The sequence below is a fragment of the Lichenostomus cassidix genome, chromosome 18 (assembly GCF_008360975.1).
Source record: "Lichenostomus cassidix isolate B80296 chromosome 18, HeHo_3.0, whole genome shotgun sequence".
Lineage (NCBI taxonomy): Eukaryota > Metazoa > Chordata > Aves > Passeriformes > Meliphagidae > Lichenostomus > Lichenostomus cassidix.
In genome coordinates this window covers 9424573-9441409 of record NC_139498.1, presented here as the reverse complement: position 1 = coordinate 9441409, position 16837 = coordinate 9424573, and the positions used below count along the sequence as shown (strand labels likewise).

The following is a 16837-nucleotide window of genomic DNA, read 5'->3' as shown; positions in this document are numbered from 1 at the left end:
AGACTGCAAAAGATTTAGGGAGCAGAAAGGCATGTCTCCCCCGATCAAAACTGCTTCTGAGTGAACTAATCACCCAGCACGGGACATTTAAAAAAAGTTACAGCTGGCCCTGATTTAAGCAATAAGTTTAGCTAGAGGTACAGAGAAGGCAATCAGGGCTGCATTTAATATAATATAGGTGGTTGACATTTCTCTCTTTTTGCAATGTTGAGACTTATAAAAGAAGAGGGCAAGGCTTCTTGTTGGTTCAGTGTTCCTATGCCACTCTTCTAGGTTTGTTTTCTCATTATAGATCTAACCTTTTAGCTGGTCTTAGCTGGACTGGAAGACATGCAATAACAACTACAGAAGATATTTTGGCAGTGTCTGAGGTACCTAGTGAATGACAAGCATGTTTGGAAAGCTCCACAGTCTGCCTGGCTTGTAAGTCACAAATCTATTTTAAACCCGCTAATTAACCAGTCAGTGTTGACAGGCAGGAAGCTTGTTGGAAAATACATCAGTGAAAGAAGAAGGATCTTTCAAAATAAATAGGATTCAGGAAGGCAAATTATCCTGTTTCTAAATCTTGTTGAATAAAGTGTGAGTTACTAAGCCAAAATCAGTAATTTTTTAGAAACCATTAGAAGACATCTAAACAGCATTTGGCTTATAAAAGATACAAATGTAGTCAAGTCTTTTCACAGTAATTTTGTGTTACAGAAACAACTCAAGAAAAAACACTTCATTAAATCCTTGATCACTTTTTTCCTAGACATTTTCAAACATTTTTTCTTGTTCATTTGTCTTCAATTCACCCTTGCTCAAGTAGTGTGAAGGAAAGCAGGTTGCAGAAGACTCAGCCAGTTAGGTATTTGACATGTCCAAGGATGGATACTAAACAACCTTGTCACCCAGCTCTAATGTTTGACCACCCTCACAGCAAAAAGTCTCCTCTAATGTGTGAACAAATTTCCTGTGTTTTAGTTGTTGCCCATTGCCTCTTTTCTTGTCACTAAAAACACAACTGAGAAAATTTTGGCACTTTGCTGGTTATAACTGAGGAGATAAAAAAAGAGCTTTCCAAAGGAAAGGTGAGTCCTGTGACTCACCAAAAATTTCTCAAGATGCTATAAAGTGGTGACATTTTAGCCTAATGCTATCAATTGTAGCCACAGTGCACCAACCAGAGAAAGCATAAGGCAATCATCAGTCATAGAACCATAGAATTTTGTCTGGAGTTTGGCCAGGGTCCAACCACAGTAACTGGCTTGGTGCTGGTCTGGCACAGAATGGTCATTCTCATGGTTCAAGCTATTCATTTTGAGTTTCATTTTGAGTAGTACATGGAAAGAGGAAAGTCACTCTGAAAGGCACTTCTTTCCTTGACCATGATATCTTTTTTAGAGAAGGGTTTATCACTTACAGAAGATCCTATCTCTTTCCATAGGAAGACGTCTAGAAACAAAGGTAAACCAGAAATTGTATTTTTAGACACTGATATATACTATACCACAAATTCCTAAGCCTACAAACACAAACAGGATGGTCCTTTCCACTGAAGATAAGAAGATGATGGCATTTGTTTTTCATGTCAAATGGAAATTTTCTCAGTTGTTTTGTTTTTCTCTACATGTGTGATAGATTAATCAGCTGTATTTTAGACTTACTGACATTGGTTTACAATATTAAGAGATACTGGGTGATACTAATAAATGTGCTTTACAATGGTCCATGGTTTGACCAAAGCAGTGGACAGTTAAATGACAGTGTGTGTTTGCATGGGGCTAAAGGAGGTATGTTGCTTGTAAGGTATAAATTATGTATCTATGATTTGGACTTCCATTGAGATAATCTGCCCACATACCTCCTTAACTGAGAGGACTTACAGGAGTATTTCTGTGTCAGGAGGCACAATTAATTTTGCTACCTCAGTTGCTTACAGTCAAGTGAATCTGAGAACTGGATCTCGCAGGACTGAGAACAGTGTGGAGGTTACATGCTCTTTACCTTTCCTGCCTTTCCCCTGTGTAGATCTCTTTAAAATATGTCCATGGCAGCTCTCTCAAGCAGGCCAGCATTATCACCTTTGGCAGTGCTGACACTGTGGAGGAGTGTGAGAATGGATATTTCTGCTTCCATCTACAGGCAGCAGAGCACCATCCATCAGTGCCACTAAAGAGCTGTTTTCATTCCATCTGCCACATCATGCTGGGTTTAGAATAATGATCTTGGTTCAAATAGCTTTTGATGTGCCTTTTCTACCTTCTCAAAGAGGCAGAAGTGGGAAGCTTGATAATATATAGAAATTGGCTAGAGCAGTATTTCCTGCGTGGATCTGAAGTTGCCTCCTATGGAAATAATGAAGTATTCTCTCCTCTGATCATTAGGTTTTTTGGTTAACTCTGAAGAAAAAAGTAAAATATTGCTCAGAGAACAGGAAACTGGGGTGACGGACTTTGATTTTCAGATGTCAAATGAGACAGTCAAAGAAGCAGAGCATAATGAAATAGCAATTCCTCTGTCATTTGTTCTTAGGTCCATTCTCTTATTAGGCAATTCGTATTAACCTGGGGATGAAACTAAATATGAGATGTCAAATACAGGTGATGATATACTGTAAAATTAACTTTTGAAGCAATGTATTGAAATCTGAGCTTTCTCCCTCATCTTTTGTGTGTTGGTTTGAATGCTCTATGAAGAAAGTTTAACTGCAAAGAATAATTTCCATTAATGCCTGAATTATTGATGATGTAATGACTCTAATTGTTGTCAATTTATTAAGAGAATGGACTACAAAATGTGGCAAATCATTTGGTCTTAGATACTTGTCTCAGGCTTTTTCTCCTTTGACTGTGCAAGGAGGTTATGATAATGACAGACTCAGAAATCTGAATTTTATATATCGAAAGCCCAAAGAGAATCCATTCCCTAACGTCTTCCAGGTACCTCCAAAGATGAATTTTGGAACCCAAAAATTTGCCATGACCTGAGTTCATTAACTTTGAAAGGTGGTTTCTCCGAAGAGCAAATGTCTTTAAAATTATGTGGTCTGTTGAATAACATTTCATTCTGTTCAGTACACGAAGTATGGACAAAGAGAGGGAAATATTTAAAAAAGTTCCAAGAATGATTTTAAGGAAACAAAATCAGAAGACACTATAGCCAAGAATATGATTATTAATGAACACACAGTAAAAATTTCCATTAGATGTTTTTGGAAGCACCAGGAAGGACAGTGTATATTTATTGTCACTATGGTGTTACTGTTCACTCTCAGATGACTTATTAACATTAGCCAAATGGGTCACTTGTAAATTGGCTGCCTGTCTGAGGGAATGTCTAGCATAAGAGATTCTGTCCTTGGAGCTAAATCAACAGGGAAATGCAAGGCTGATTACCTTCCCACCAATGGACAGAGCTCAAGGTAGGTGCAAAGACTCCTGTTTGAGCTCCTGTGGCATCCAGCTGCTTCCTGGCATCCTCAGCAATCTGGCATACTGTGGAAAGGGCACATTTCTGAATGGCTCAGCCACTCGCTGCTCCAAAACAAGGCTAACTGAAAGCACTTAGGTCCAGCCCAGGAGAAGTGGCAGCTAAAATTAGGATTAAACCCTGCATGAGAAAACTGCTCCTGCAAGCTGTGCTCTATTCATGCCTGTTCTCTGAGAGCTCTGACCCTCAGTGTTGCCCTGCAGACAGCCCTCTGGCTTTTCTGCACACACACCTGCTTTTCACAGGAGATTTTTACAGGTCTGCATGGTTTGTCTCTGCTGAACTCTATATTCAGTCTGCTCATAATTGCCCTCAGCCCTTTTTCTTTTGTCTTCCCTCAGGTTTTGTTTGTATGCTGTTTGTACATCAGTATCCACGCTGAGTAAGAATCTGGTGATTACAGAGAATAATCTTTCCTTGATTTCTTGTCATCTTCTCCCAAAGTCTTTTGATTTCCTGTGGTTTCTTGATTGGATGTGTCCCTGGGTGGCATGAGGACACATTACATAGGCTTATGTCTCACTTTTTTATGCAAGACTGAATTGAAGAAGAATTGTCCGATGACGATGGCTTTGGTACTTTGCCAGTTGCTTTGTTCCATTGGTTATGTTCTCAATCCAACTCTGAAATTACTAACAGGGCTAATTGTGTAACTACAGAGGTAAATGTGTTGAAAGAAACTTATAAAAGAAGAACTAAGCTACTGGATAATCTGAAAATGCTCAGTTTTGTTTTGCTTCTTGGGGAATGAAATTACACACTCCTGAAGATTTGCCAAAGTCTAGAGACACTAGTGTGATGCACCTGCTCCTGTCAAATATGGTGTTGAATTTCTCATGGATTTACTAACATGTCATGATTAATGGACTGCTGCTGATCCAGCATGAACTCTGGCTGCAGAACATGAGCTGTGCTTTGAGAATCAGTGTTTGCAGGAAGTCTTTCTGCAGTGGACTCTGATGCATTGGACACTGCACTCTTTCTGCAGTGGACTCTGAGGGTCTTCTTCTATTCTTTCATTTCCTAACTATCTAGATCTAGATGGATCATTTTAATTCTTATATTTTATGATTATGCAAAAAATAGAGAAGATATTTAGGATCACACTGCTACATACTATAGTGTAGCACTGTGTGGGCAAGGGAACAGGCTGGGACACTCAGCTGTGGCAGAGAATCTCATGGCCTAAGGAAGAACTGTGTACAGGAAAACATGGCAGGAATTTATGTTTTCCTATGGATTGTCGCTGAGAGTTACAACAATTTCCATTGCCACAGAATGGACAAAGGTTTGTCCCACTGTGTACATCAATGTGTTACTTTGCACAGGGATAAGGACTGCTGTGCCAGGAAACCAGCCTGTTTATGGTTACTCTTTTGGTGCATCGATCATTACAGAATTATTTTCTCCATGCTGGACTCAACAAAAACAACAACAAAAAATCCTAAAATTATATTTTTGTTACAAAGTTTAACAGATCTGACTCCATGGAAGTTTGAAGAACAGTTTAAATACTTACTCAAGCAGACAGAGAGTGAAGGACTATGATTTCTGTGCTCGTCTGTCGGATGCTTCCATGGTAGGGATCCCCTAGCCTGAACTGCAGTGCTGTTCTTGAATATCTTGCCAGTCATGATAGCCAGCAATTTATAGCTGCAGTTAAAAGATAAGGGATACAGCTTGTGTGAGCCTGGGATCTCGTTATCAAGCACCCTCTCTTGAGGACAGTGTTCTGTAAGGATTTCAGTGGTTGTGAAATAAAGAATGAGGAGGCTGTCCTTCCTGCAACATAAAATTCCTTCCCAAGGTGTCAGATTGAGCCTTAAACCCTTCAGATAAAAATCCAGTATTAATTGTTCGTATTAGTCTTTCTGCATGAAAACTATGGATTGTTCAAGGGTATGCAGTCCCTGACATAAAAGCAAAAGCTGACATATCATTTTGCCTTCCTGAGCTCAGCAACTGATGGTTTAAAATTTCTGAAACAACAGTTTGTTGCACTTTTGTGGTCCCTCACAGGTGATTTGTATTCATGTTCTTCATGTTTTGACTTTCTTGTGGAAAAGTTTAACATTAAAATAGTATTGTTCCAGTCATCAAAACAAATGCCCACATTCTTTAAACATCTTCATTGGCATTCTAGATGCTGGAACAGAGAGCACCCTCAGCAAATATGTTGATGAGACAGAACTGGGAGGTGTGGTTGATTGAAGAATTGGGGCATCTGACTATGGAGAGAGGCTGAGTTAGCTGGGATTGTTTAGCCCCGAAAAAAAGAGATCTCATATTTACATCTATGTAAATATGTGTAAATATTTTATGGGCAGCAGGGGTTAAGAAGACAAAGCCAGACTCTTATCAATGCTATGCAATGATGGCACAACAGAAAATGGACACAAAATAACATGTAAGAAATTCCTCTTAAAAATAAGAATAAATATTTTAGCTTGTTGGATGTTTAGATTGTTAGGATGTTCAAACACTACAAAGGGTTACCCAGAGAGATTGAGAGTGCCTATCCTTGGAGATATTCCAAACCCAGCTAAACATCTTGTTCTAGTTGACCTTGCTTTCAGCAGGGTGGTTGGACTAGCTAATCCCCTGAGCCCCCCTATGACCTCATAATTTTATGACTCCATGACTTTTATATAATTTGGTTTCACATAAGATTATAGAAACAAGAAATTCAGGGTTACTGGGCACTAGTGATAATATTTGGTACCTGGGTACCAATCTGGTGTACACCAGGGGGACTGAAAGTGGTTTTACACACTATCTTTTACTATCTTTTTCATAACATAGTAAAAGAAAGAATGTAAATCCTTTAATTTACATTCTGCTCCTGTGAATTTCCTAAAAAAATTCATTTGAAGTGTAGAAAAGGTTGAAGTCTATGTCTATTTGCTGAAGGGCAAATAGACTTTATAACTAGCCATAATCCATTCTCTTTGCTTTGGATGATCTCGCAAAGAATATGGAATGGATGATATATATTTATTTTAAAGCAATCAGAACACATTTTACATCAAATGTTTTTATTTATTTCTTTAATAAATTATTGTCTTACAGTGCGTTGCAAAAACTACTGATGTTGTGGATTTTTTTTAATAGAAAAATTCTGCAAATATCTGTTGGATCTTCTGTTATAAAAGGTACATTCAGGCAACACAAAATTCCCACACATTGCACTGTGCAGAACTTTACTACACACCCTATAAATTACTGAGGATTATCGGGATCAAAATGGAATATTAATAGAGGTGAAATGGAAAATTAATTTCTCCTCACTTTGTGATTTGTTGCCATACATGGAGGATGGGCATCATTTTGCAGTGACACACTATTCCTGGAGTCAGGCTGCCCGTCAGCTGGTAAGTGCTGATGTAAAGGTAACTGATCTTGGGAAAAACATGGATCCATAATAGGCATAAATGTACACCTCTGAGAGAAAGCTTAAAATAGATGCATCTGATACCTTGTTTTTATTGCATAGACTTCCAAGTCCATAATAGTCTTGATGTGAAAGAGTGACAGGTATTTCTTAGAAAATAAGAGCTCCATTCCCTTTGCTATCATCAGAGTCAGATGAACAAATCCCTGTTCCACAGAAACTATTTTTCTTGAGTGACTTTATATCTTTAAGACTAACTAGTGAAACTGCTTTACCCTCAATAATCTAATGCCCGAGAAGAAACAGTATTTGACTTGTGAGATGTAATTCAAGGCTTGATAGTTGCAGTTTTATTCACTTTGGGAAATGTTCACCATTTGCACATGCTGCTGGGATCTTTCAAAATAAAGAGGAACTATGAATAAATATTATTTAAGCAGTGATAAGTAGAGGTTTTCAATCTTTCAAGGCAAACATAATTTCAAAAGAAGGAGCAAAGATGAATCTTTGGAAAATATCTGAAGAAAAGACCTACCAGCTTTGGGTATATTCTGTGTTTTTCCACCCAATTTCATGCCCATTGCCCAGTACCTCGATGGGTGTCTCTTTGGGCACTGAATGAATGCCATGGGAAACAGATCCATCTGCCAGATCCATGCTTTGTCCTGGCACTGCAGGAGGGGCAGGCAGGCAGTGTCTGGTGCCTCCTCACACCCCAAGTCCTTGTGAGCAGGAGTGCCAAAAGAAATGACTGGAAACAACAAAGGAAGGGAAAGGAGAGGTACTGGTGGGGACTGAGAGGACAGAAAGTATTTAGGACACTCCTGGGAGAGTATGTGCTCACTGGGCACGGCATGGTAAGCTGTTTTATAAGCAGGGGACTCTTGTAAATACAGATTGAGTGTGACCTTCATGGAAGCAACTGTGCAGCATAGAGCAGTGAGATCATGGTCCTTCTCATAAGGCCAGCCTGACCCCTGAAGTGGCTTATCCTGTGCAGAAACACTGTGAGTCTTGGGTGGGTTAGAAAACACTTCCAGTCAGTTACTGCCAGGTTACTGATAGGATTGATTTGGGAAGAAAGAAATACTTCTCTCTGAATAAGGTGGTCATCAGAGTTACTACTGAGCAGTAAATGCTTTCTCCCACTGCTCAAAAACAGCTTTCTCTTTACTCACCTCTCTATTGCTTTTGGGTTTTTCCTGCCTCTTGGTCCATACTGCATGCTCCTCTCTCCCTGTTACTCTTGTCCCACCCCCTCAGAATTATTAAAATGTTCCCAAGAATGGATGAACTCCTTTATGATTAGAGACTTGAAAAGACTGGCTGGAATGATGATGGGTCACACTTGGTGAGTGATTGAAAATATAGTCTAGGGAGATGAAACTGATACAAGATGGATTTATTTGCATAACTGCACTGAGGAGAAAAAAAAAACAAGGAAGAAAATAATATCTTTAGGCTGACAGAAAATATTAGGAGTAAAATGAATGAATTAAAAGAGTCCATTTGCTAATTCATTTTGAGAATTAGGGGTACATTTCTGATCCTCAAACATGTATATATCCATATTTTGAGAATTTTAGAGGTAAAAAGCCACATAGAAATTAAGACCTGGAAATATGCCATAAAATTCTGGCCACTGCAGTGGTGAGCACCATATCATAAATTTTTCTCTATCCCTCTATTGGTTTTCATTATGACTGGCAATAGTTTGTGACTTGATGAGATTACAGAATTGAGCATAAGTTAGGTTGATTGTTACAGGCAGACTAGGAAGGTGTCTGTTTCTGTGTTCTTGTCCTTCTCATTTCCAAGTGACAGCAGTGTTGCTTTCAATGTAAGGCTCAACCCTCTTTTTGGTTCCAGATAGACTTCCAGGAGTTCCAATGTTCTTCTGCTCAAGAAGTTTTGGCTTTGTCATGAATGACAAGGATATTTATCAAGTTTCTCTATCCAGACAGATGTGTAGACTACAAACTATAGTCTTAGACAGACGAATGATATGCCAAAATGCCAACTCATTAATAGCAATCTGTAAATCACAAAAATAATTTAACAAAAGCCTTCATGACATGCCAAACATTTCTCACCTTTGGGGGAGAATTGTTTAGGGGAGAACCATGTGCCTTGTAAACACTGAATTTATGACAAGGGGTGGGAATATTGCACTGAGTGTTGTGACTTTATATCTGTTCTTCTAAAATGACTGATGTGATGGCCTTTTTCTAGGATTACTGTGCGGTTTTTTTGGTTTTTGGTTTTTTTTTTTACTTTGCCTCACTTTGTCTATGTTATTAGCAGGAGATTAGTGCTCCCTGTGCTCTCTGGCACCCACCTGCCTTTTCTTCTGGATGAGCTGCTCACTGGAGGTTATACAATACCATTCTAGGAAAGAGTTCATTCATGCCACATTGTACTGGATGGGAATCACATTCTTCCTGCACATGCCACTTTGTTGGCCTGCAGTAGAAGAGCCCTGAATGCTCTGCATAAAACAAAATCCAAACTTCCTTGTTATGCAGATAATCCAGTGTCTAGTAGATGCCATGCCATAGGCTCTTCCCAAACAATCCAAGAAGCCATTGCATGTGTGGATTGTTTCCTGGGCATGTTAACAAGCCTTTTGCCAGGACTGCTCTGTAAGAACTGCCACATGGACACCTCAGCTGAGGACATGAGGGAGCTGCTGCTCTGGCAAGAGCTGCAGGAAGCTCAGCACTTTGCCCTGAGCTAAATGCAAGTCACCATCAACAGCCCTGTTTCCCTACAGCTTTGGGGAGACCCACAACAGGTGGTTGTTCTCTCATGGCAGGGGACCAGAAATTTTCTCTGAGGGGGAAAACTGTCAGACTGACACAGGGTCAGTGATGCTTTCATAGTCTGGAGAGGGTGAGATACCTCAGCTACACTGTACCAGACCATATCTAAGACTCCTCTCTGGCCCAGTTTTCCCTTCCTTCTCTCCCTGTCCCTCAGGAAATGATGATGCTGCTCTGACACAGAGCTGACTGACCCATGCTGACTGCAGCAGACAGTTTCCAGGCTTTCCCAGTCCTCCCTGTTCAGTGGATCTCAGATGGCAGCAGAAGAGGATGATAGCATCCCCACTTACTAACACCTTTTCGCAGAAGCTCTGGGAAATGCTTTGTTGTGCTGCAATCCAGGGAGGGCAGGATGCATCTAAGCACAGAGCAGGTTGCAGTGTGAAATCTTCTGCAGGAAAATTCAGGAAATTCCCTGACAATTTTGCTGCAATAGTGGCTGCTACAATTTTTGATACTGAAGATGGAGCAGGGACAGAGGGAGGCAGCACAGAGGAGCTCATGCAGATATTGCTTAGGGTGCCTGTGATGAGCCCAACACATTTCCTATGGAACTCTGATGCCACACAGGAGATGTCTCTCCAGGTGAATTCTACGGAAACCAGACCAGGGGGACATTTCTATCACCTCATTACTCCTGCCAAAAAGTTGTCCTCCTGCCTCCATGGAAAACCAGCATTGGAGAAATCTCTTTTTCAGGAAGTTTTTCAGCACAACAGCCTAGGAAGGTTTTCACCCCTTCTGTGTATTCATGCACAGGTTTCTTCCCAAGGAGAGTCCAAGCTCTGCACAGCCACTGCAAGGTCGACATGAAAAGAAAATACAAGAGTAATATAAACAGTGTGTGGGCAAATGTGGGTGTACTTTCATTTTTCCTTGAATTTCCATGAATTTCCATTTCAATTTCCTGAATTCAGAAAACACCCCCATTTTAGCATAATTTATGATGTCCTGAATTGTATAAATCCTGGTGTTCTTATTATAGGAACAGATGATATACTCATGCAGCTGACAGAGTCAAATGCCACACTTAGTCCCTGGAGAATTCTAATCTCCCCCTCAAATTTTAAGATGTCAGTGAAAAATAATCTCCCTGCTTCTGAAACCCAACCCCAAGGAGCATGATACTACCATCCATAAAAATAACTGGTCTGGGATCCTTAGGGATGTATTGCTGACAGAATTGTTCAGGCCAAGACAGTGCAGATGTCCACATCATAAATCTGAAAAGGTTACGGTTCATGTGTGGCAAAACAAAAACAGCTCTCTGTCTCATTTCAGCCTGCTCCAGAGTCAAAAAAATAGATGCTCTGGAAAGAAAATTCATGACCCAAAAGTGTCTCCACTATGAGAAGAACCATTCTTTGGAGACCATTTAGTGTCACATATTCCTCAAAACACTTGTAATTAATCTGCACAGCTCATCACCACCAACCGAGTGGCTACTGAAGGCTTCCATTGATTCAAAAATCTGCCAGACAAATCCATGAGAGGAAAACCAGATGCAAACTCCTGATCCCACACACAACAAAGACAGCAAGATTGGGATGTGCCAGAGCCTGGGGCACCTGAGGAACGCAGTAATGTTCAGGGAAAGCCTCAGCACATCTGCCTGTCTCATCATTCCTCTGCTTTCCAGCCCCAGACACCATGGAGGCTGAGCCACTGCCAGGACAATGCTCTGGGCCACCCTTGGAGTCCTGCCATGTCTGTCCCAACAAGCCAACAGACAGCAGCAAGGCAGGGACATCCCCTTTGCAAGGAGGCCATGGAGAGCCTGGAGCCCAGGTGCTGCTGCTCTGGAGCCAGGACAGTTCTCTGCTGGCACAGGCAGCAGGCTGAGCACAGGCAGTGCCAGACACAGCCACTGCTTGTGGCTCTGGTCACAGCACACACCTGGGGACAAAGCACTCTGTGTGCTCCTGGAAAGCACAGAAAGCTGCTGGAGTCAGGGCCAGCTGGGGACTCTTCTTGTCTGAGCAGAGCAGCTCGTGCTGTGCCTGGTGATGCTGGCTCCAGGCTGATGTGGGCTTCAAATTTGGCAAGTCAAGTTTGCAAAGTGCATGAGACAGAGCCTGGGGAGGCAACATGCTGTAGGACAGATTTGTAAGGATCTGTCCCACCTAAAAGCAAGTGGGTGGCTCACCAGTGCTCCTTGGGTGTTGGCCAAGGCCCGAGAGCTCTAAATTGAACTCTTTCAAGCTCCTCCCTCAAGGGAGTTTCTTTGCTCCCCTGTGGTCTCACAAATTCCCCTGTTTCCGTTGAGTCCGTAATTTCTGAATGTGTAATGCTTAGACAGCACAGAGTATTTCAGCAGAGGTGCCACCAGAACTTTTTACAGAGCCACACGTGTGCTCCCTAACAGTTTCCAAAGTACCACAGCTGATGTGCTCCACATCACTGTGCCTGTTTGGGAAACCCACAGAACACGTGATTTTTGCTAATGCTCTCAGCTCTTATTTTCAGCCACTCTTTGCTGCTGGGCTCTCATCTTACCTCTGAACTGCAGGGAGTTTATTTTATTTACTGCAGTGTTACACAGCCCATGTGGATCAAATATTAATTTACCATCTCAGTTGTCAAGACAGCAACAAACAATCCAAATTTTCATGTTATAATGCAGATTGTCCAGCAATAACAGCTAACTTGGTACACCTGTGACTGGCTTTTCCCACAAGGCTTATGATGTTCCCTATTTCTCAGAAGAATTATTACAAGAACTCTGCCAATTTAAAAATGGACATTGTAACTTCTATTGCTCTTTCATCCTGGGGTTTCCTATTAGTTTCTTTAATTAAAACTTTTTGCTGGCTTTGAGCAACAACCAATGGAATATTGATGCTCAGAATATTTAAAGCTTAAGGACTGGCAAGTTGCTAGTCCAGTAAAAAGCACAGGTATTCTCTGTATTCCCTGCATTCTCTCTCCCCATTACCTTTTTCATCCTCCTATATTGCAGATCAGGAAAGATATCTTAACCTGAAATCTTCCCAGCAGGACAGGACTACACCTACAACAAACCTTCACCACCTATAGTCCAGACAACTGAGCCAGCAATGGGCAGCAGTAGGGCTACTCACACCCACATGCTGGGGGTTTCCATCTGCAGCCAGTTTGCAAACTCACTCTGCTCTTCTTCAATGTGATTTCTCTCCCTTGGGAGAGAAGCAGCTGGCTAAAGTCAGGACCCTGATAACTCTGGCAATTGTGGCAGCACTGTGCTTGTGGGTGTGAAGGCAGGGCCAGCCCATGACACAGGGAAAAAGGTACTTCTTCTTGGATCCTGACATCCCTGCTGACTTTTCCCTGCCATCCCCATGAGGTAAGTCTGTGGCCTGTAGCTCTGGCCTGCTGTCCACATGCCCTACTGGTGGCTTCATCAAAAACTTTATCTTTCCATGTGTGATATTCGTTTGCTTAAGGTAACAAGCAGCCAGCAGCTGACAGGAAAGGCTCCAATAGATAACCCAGTGCCCCCATTTTCAAACCAAAATGCATCTGTTACTTAGCTTTTTAATGTCCTTTGGATGATGGAGGTTCATGATTCCCCTGTGCTGAGACAATCTTCCCTAATTACTCACAGTATCTTCTATCCCATTTTCTTGCGGGACTACCGGAAGCCAGCTGAGAGATTTCTTGTCTGTGACACATCTGCTTTGATACTGTGACTCTCATTAAAGGCTTCATTTTATTAATACATATAGGAAATAGTGAAATATGTAAAGACAGGTTTTGCTTGACTTGTTAAAGCTTGAATTCCCAGCAGAGAAAGGCTCTGGGTTTGCTTGCCACCGTGAATCATCCCTGCCTTGTCTAGCTGGTACTACAGTAGCTCAAGAACAGTGCTGTGCATGGCTATCCTTGGAATCTGTTTTCTTATCACATGGTTCCAATTTCCATTAGACAGATAAGAGTGTCACTGACATGTTTACAACCAGGACTCTCCATGTTCACTGAGGCACAGGATTGCTACCACAGCTATAAGCAGAAGAAATCTGAATGCAAGTGTAACAAAAAGCAAATCTGAATGAGCAGGGCATTATATGTCCCTGGATGTGCACAAAAGATCCAAATGTATTTGCAAGGGCTGAGAACAATCTGAATGCATTTGAATCACCAAAACTGGCCTTAGGAAGGAGAAAAACTCAGTTAACTGCAATAAGCTTTGCCTGACAAACCCTATTAGTTGGAAGTTGCAGTTAACAGTTTACTCTTTCATTAATGAGTGCATAACGGTGGTGCAGGAGTAAATATGACCCCTAAGACTTTAGTCTGGTTGCTATATTATCTTCAGAGAATGTAGATATAGTCCCATAGGAAGGATGTGTGTGATGTGTTTGCTCTGTAAAAAGCTTTTCTCATCCAGCCTCTTAGAAATGGAAGCCCATTTAAGAAAAAGGCAGAAAGCCCATGGAGAAAAGACATTTTGACAGTGAGACAATCTTAGTTTTAAGGCCAAACCATCATTTCCCTGTATTACTTTTTTATTTTTGTGTTGTCAGGTGCCAGCACAAATCCTTACCAGCTGGGATTGCACAGACTACATTGCACTCCCAGGGATTGTTTGCATGCCTCTGCAGCAGTCTGATAATTATCACATAAAAGAGGATGGGAACTTATCATTGGTCCCAACTTTCATCTCCAAAGAACACACAAAAAAGTTTAACTTGCTGCTACATCCTCACACACAGACAGCACAGATCTATAAGCTCAGCCTTGTCTCCTAGTGCAGCTGCAACAGGTCAGTACCAAGCTGACTCTCCTACTTGAACACCCAATTGCCATTCTGTGTTCTTGTAAATTGTGAATTTGTAAACTCGTAAAGCTGTGCCTTGTTCTGAATTCAGAAGCTCTGCCTGTGGTCTTTAGTACATTTTGGATTTTGTGGCTTCTTTTATTTTTTCAGAGTGGGGAAAAATCTGGTACCAGGACCTTCCTGTTACTGAGAAGAGAATGATTTAAGTTGTTCTACTGACTAGAACTGGAATCATTGTGCAGAGACCCCACCTCTGGAGTGCATCTCGAAATGAAAGGCAAGAGGCTGGACTCACACAGGCTGAAGAGACATTTATTTTAATTTATCACGATTTGACAAAAGAAACATTGTCAGAAAGAGGTGCAATAGGAAACTCAAGGTGAAAGAAGGAGACAGACCATGGGTCCCCAAACAGCTGAGAAAGCTTCAGCTCACCTGCTGCATCGAGTAAAGCTAATTCTTGTCATTAATTTAAACAAGGACCAGCCGCCAAGTTTCATAGCAGTTGTAAAGATAATCCCCATTGTATGACACTGTCATGCAGTAAAATCTTTAAAGAGTGTGTTTTGGCTTAAAGAAGGTGTAGAGAGTCACTGAGTACAATGACAGCTTTCTTCAGCCTCTCTTGCAGAGAAGAAGCCATGGAATTACAGACCCACCTCTGACACCATGCTGCTTTTCACTACTTCATGAACAGACACATTCTGGCCAAAGGAGCAGAGGGCTTAAGGGAAGTGCAGATGGGAAATCGTGGAAGATGTGAAGGTAGGTCATCATCCTCTACTTATTGGGAGCTTGTAGCCCAGGTAATGTGCTCTAGGTCATTTGCCATTTTGGTAGCCCTTCAGTGGACCAGTCTCCAGCTTCTCCACATTCCCCTTCAACTGCAGAGTCCATAATGCAATACTGTTTTTCAGGTGTGACTGCAACAACCCCAAGTGCAGGAGGGTAACTAAGTTCTTTCAGTCTGTTAGACATGTTGTTCCTAATGCAGCCCCTTCTTGGATTTGCTGTCCTCATGATGAGGAAGCACTGCTGGCTTACAGTTAAACTGGTATCCCACAAAACACCCACATCCTTTCTTGCAGGGCTGCTGCTAAGACATTTCCCTGTCCACAAAGTGTGATTCTGCCCCAGGCAGAAAACTCCACTTCTTAATGAGTTTCATGAGGTTTCTGCTGGCCTCACACTCAGATTTGTCGAAGTTTCAATGGATTAATTCTCTGTCGCCTGCATAGATTAACGTTATCAGCAAATTTACTAAAGGTGCAATCTGTGACTCACTCACAGGGCTTTGGTGGAGATTTTGAAAGACAAGAGTCTCGTTGTGAGCCGCAGGGCATTGTTCTCATTAACAATTGCCAGCCAGGTACCAATTAGCAGCTGATTGAACAGTCGAGACAGTTCAGACAATTTTCAAAGGGCAAAACCCATCCTCAGCTTCTGAATGGGACATCTGCAAGATATACTATGAAAACACTTAATGGAGCCTGAAGATGTTTAGCAAGGTATTTTATATCATGTGTTATTTCCACCACTAGCTCCTCATCCACATGCTAAAGTCCAGTTTCTAGTTTGTGAGCTGAATGGTACCAAGGAAAAAAACCATGGATGGGGGCTTCAGGATGGTGTCCTAGCAGGACACAGACAAGTAGTCGATGCCTTCACATTCCCACTTGACTCTGCTGCCTTGCTGTGATTCTTGCTCCTGGATTCACAGACAGTCACAGAACACGGGAGAGGGGAAGCCATGGTTAAGGGTTGGCAGAGGGTGAGGCAGCTGCCTGGTCTCCATCTCAGGAAGGATCTATTTTCAGCACAATAAAATCCTTCCATGGGAATGTTGGCACTGCAGATCCTTGCCCACTCCTCACTACTGTGCAGGACAGCCTGTAGACAGAGTCTACCCTCATTCTGCCTCCTCTCTTTTGACTCCTCTGTGTTTTGCCTTCAGCTTGTGTTTTGCCTCGAGTCCAGCCCTGAAGAGATGGAAACATTGGCAGAAAGTTAATAGAGGCAGAATCAATTTTAATTCCCTTTGTTCATCAAAGTATTATTTCTTCTCCCAGCAGGTCCTTCCTTTCCCAAGGACAGATACTGCTGTCACTGCTCCAAACCTTTCCAGAGTAACACTACAACTAGGCTAGTAAATTAAACATGTCCAGGAACTTAGGCCAATTGGCATGGAACTGTTTATGCTTATAGAAGTCAACTATTTCTGTATCAAGAATAGTGAAGCTGGATGCAGACTGTATTGGGAAGGATCCCAGAAAATGCCAGCTGTCCAGTTATGCCTTTAAACCTCATTAGGAGTTGTGTTGCTGGCAGAGGTCAAAAGCTTGACAAGAAATGTGCTAATGATCTATCAGTATAAGTAATTGGCTTCCCCTG

The 16837-nt window shown here is 41.7% G+C and overlaps 1 long non-coding RNA gene across 4 annotated transcripts in view; it reads right to left on the bottom strand.

Annotated features, from left to right (window-relative positions):
• Positions 1-8252: 8252 nt before the first annotated feature.
• Positions 8253-16837, bottom strand: part of LOC146429676 (uncharacterized) — a 16730-nt gene continuing 8145 nt past the window's right edge. For all 4 annotated transcript variants that reach the window (XR_014855630.1, XR_014855631.1, XR_014855633.1 and 1 more), the window contains one exon: positions 8253-16425. This is a non-coding gene — a long non-coding RNA (uncharacterized LOC146429676). The remainder of the gene's footprint in view (positions 16426-16837) is intronic.